Source organism: Tupaia chinensis, unplaced genomic scaffold, assembly GCF_000334495.1.
Source record: "Tupaia chinensis unplaced genomic scaffold, TupChi_1.0 Scaffold147038_1, whole genome shotgun sequence".
NCBI classification, from domain to species: Eukaryota; Metazoa; Chordata; class Mammalia; order Scandentia; family Tupaiidae; genus Tupaia; species Tupaia belangeri.
Window position 1 is genome coordinate 930,996 of NW_006206889.1, and position 3,441 is coordinate 934,436.

The following is a 3,441-nucleotide window of genomic DNA, read 5'->3' on the forward strand; positions in this document are numbered from 1 at the left end:
AGGGGGTCTGCTTTCCTGGTGTCTGTGTCAAGGTCGCCCCGGCCATTCTTAAGCAGTGAAGGTCATGGCAGCCATTTTGATGTGGGCGGCTCCCCACATGTGGGAGTCTAGAAAACCTAACTGTGGAGAGGATGAGTGAGAGCGCCCTGAGCCTACGGGAGTCTCCTCTTTGACGTTGTGTCCTCCTCGCCAGGATGCCTTGGGAACAGCCGCAAGCATTCGCAGGGGCCCCCACGTTCCAGCGGGTGTTGTAGCATGCACTCACACCCAGGACGCATTATGCCAGGAAGAGCACATTTCAAACCTTCGGGAAAGACGTGTGCCCCGCAGATCAGTCAATGCACCGTGGGCCCTGACTGTTCTCCAAGAGCCCGTCTGCTGTGAATGCCAGATCAAATTTGGGGGCCACCCACCTTGCCCAGGGCTGAGGCAGCACTGCCCTACTGGGTCCCTGCATCTCTGACACCCCTAAAGCAGATCAAAAAAATGGTCCGGTTTTGCATCCCCAGAACCACCAAGGTGGGCAGGTGCCTCTGCCCATGCCACTGCTTTGGGGGCTACATCCCCGTGCCAGCCGCAGGTCCTGAGGTCTCAAAAGAAGGTGGTGAAAAGGCTGTGGAGCCTTAAAGGCATCCCAGCCAGTTGTTTTGGGTCTGACATTGGACTCCAGCTGCTGTCAAGAATGGCAGCGAAACTACTGGTCACATTCGAGGTACTCCCGAGTCCTCAGTCCCAGATAGCCACTGTTTCCTCAAATGGTTTAACCCACATCCAAGATTCAATCCCAATTATGGTCACCAGGTGACTGCCCTAGTAGGACTGGTGCGAATGTGGGTGAGGTCTTCGCGACCACGGGCAATAAGTGTTATTTGTGGAACTCTTAAAAAAAAAGAAAGAAAACATAACTCTATACCATCTACTAGTCCCAATAATTATTATTTTTAAAATGATTGTTTTATTTATTTGTTTGTTTTAATTTGACCAGAGAGGAACAGAGAGAGATAGAGGGAAAGTGAGAAAGCAAGCTGCCAGGTCTGGAACTCGAACCACAGTTGGCTATGTGGGAGTCCAGTGCCCTTAACCACCATGCCACCTGCCAACCTTGATAATTATTTTTTAAGAATAAAATAAAATTGTCATTTCTTTACGTTGCTCATGAAGGGACTAGAGCCACACTCTACCCACAAGATCAAGCATCAGCTGTCCCTCAACAGAGGACATGTATGATGGTTAATCACTGGTTGTCAGAAAAATCATGACTCATTTCTACATAGTAAAATATGTCAAGACTTTCCTGACAACCTAATATTTGTCAGGAGGTAGATGATGATAGATAGATAGATAGATAGATAGATAGATAGATAGATAGATAGTTAGATATTGTTTAGCCCTTGACTGGGCTAAGCAATAGCCAGATAGCTGGTGGAACATTTTCCCAATTCTATCTGTGAGGATGTTCCTGGAAGAAATTAGCATTTGAGGCCCAGCACGTAGCATGGTGGGTAAAGGCGCTGGACTCCCACATGGCCAACCGCAGTTTAAGTCCTGGACCTGGCGGTTTGCTTTCTTACTTTCCCTTTCTGTCTGTCTCTGGTCAAATTAAAAATAATAATAACAAATGGAGCTAAATAATAAATAGCTCTTAAAAAAAATAATAAATTAGCATTTGAATCAGCAGAGAGAATGAAGAGGACCCAACCTCATGAATGTGGGCTGGCATTCCCATCCAGGGCCAAATAAAATAGAAAGGCAGGGAAGGCTGACTTGTTCTCGGCCTGAGCTGGGAACCCATCGCCTGCCCTCCTGTGCTCCTGGGTTTGAGGCTTTCAGGTTCAGGCTGAATCACTCCACCAGCTTTCCTGGTTCCCCAGCTTGCAAATGGCAGAGTGTGGAAATTCTCAGCTCCATAATCCCATGAGCCAATTCCCACATCTCCTCATACTCTCTGTATATCCTGCTGGTTGTATTTCTCTACAGACTAATACAACATGATATTGTGCTAGAACTGACTGTATTATTAGAAAAGACAATTGAGTTCATTTTTAAATTTTTTTTGGAGAGGTTTTTGCTATAGGGCATGTGCGCTCACCAGAAAGACAGAGAGAGACAGAGAGATAGAAAGCGAGAAATCACCTCCCAGGGGGGATGGCCATGCCTCAATCCCTTCTCCTCCATTCTCCTCAGGATCTTGGGCACGCACTCACATGTGCCCAGTGTGAGTTTAAGCCACTGGGTCCAGGACCCGAACCGCAGTCGACTACACGAGAGTTCAGTGACACAGCCATTACACTAACTGCTGGTCCCACTTTCTACTTTCGTGCTTCCCAAAGTTCTTTAGGAACGAAACCAAGGGAGAAAAATGGGAAATTTAACATGGTAGGACAGCAGCCAGTACCCAAGGAGACTGGACAAGGCTAACAGCTCCTTCCCAATTTCCATGATCCTCGAGGCTCTCAATCTCAGCCTGGCGCCAGCTAATATTCCGGTTCATAACAAAGATCTCTGTCTTTGTACTATACAGGTCATCACATGCTTCCCAGCTAGTGCTGCAGCTCCTCATACTTAGTCTGGTACATGCTCTCGGCCTCAGCATGGCTGCAGTTGGTGACCTCCTCATACTGGTTGCAGACCTTGGCTTCTATATACAGGGGCCACCTGCTGTCTGTGGAAAGGACCATGGACATGCCCAAGACCTGGGACGGAAGCTCACAGAGCTTCTCTTCATACAGCTGAGGAAGTTTATCTCATCAGTCAGCCCTTCCAGGCGAGACTCCAGCTCTACACTGTTCATGTAAGCTTCATCCTCCTTTTTTTGAGAGAGAGAGAAATGTTTGCTATAGGGAACATGTGCTCACTGAAGAGACAGAGACAGAAAGTGAGAAGTCATCCCCCCAGGAGGGAAGGCCATGCTGCAATCCATTCTCCATTCTCCTCTCAGGGTTTTGGGCATGTGTGCACATGTATCCGGTATGAGTTTCAAGCTGCTGGTCTGGGACTCAAGCCACAGTAGGCCACATGGGAGTCCGCCTCAAGCACCATGCCACCTGCTGTCCCCCACATCCTTCTTGATGAGAATGAATGACTTCTCCATCTTTGTATGCTTGTTGATCTCATCCTTGTAATCATTCTTGAAGTCGTCCACCAGCCCCTGCGTGTTGCCGGGCTCCACCTCCAGCTTCAGCTTCTCCTGGCCCAGAGTACCCACGGCCAGCCCAGGTTATTGAATGTATTGTAGCTCTCGAACGTGTTGTCCATGTTTGCTCCGACCAGTCTTCTGCTACTGCAGGAGGCTCCGCTTGGTCTCCAGCAACTTGTTCTGCTGCTCCAGGACCTGCACCTTGTTGATGGAGGCAAACTTGTTGTTGAGGGCCTTGTTCTGTGCCTTTTTTTGGAGTGTTCACAGCCTGGATGTTGGGGTGCACCTCAAGTTTAATGGGGTTC

At 48.5% G+C, this 3,441-nt stretch overlaps 1 pseudogene; it reads right to left on the reverse strand.

Moving 5' to 3' along the window:
- The window catches only part of LOC102497972 (keratin, type II cytoskeletal 8-like), a 9,186-nt pseudogene that overhangs the window by 5,479 nt on the left and 266 nt on the right, over positions 1-3,441 (reverse strand).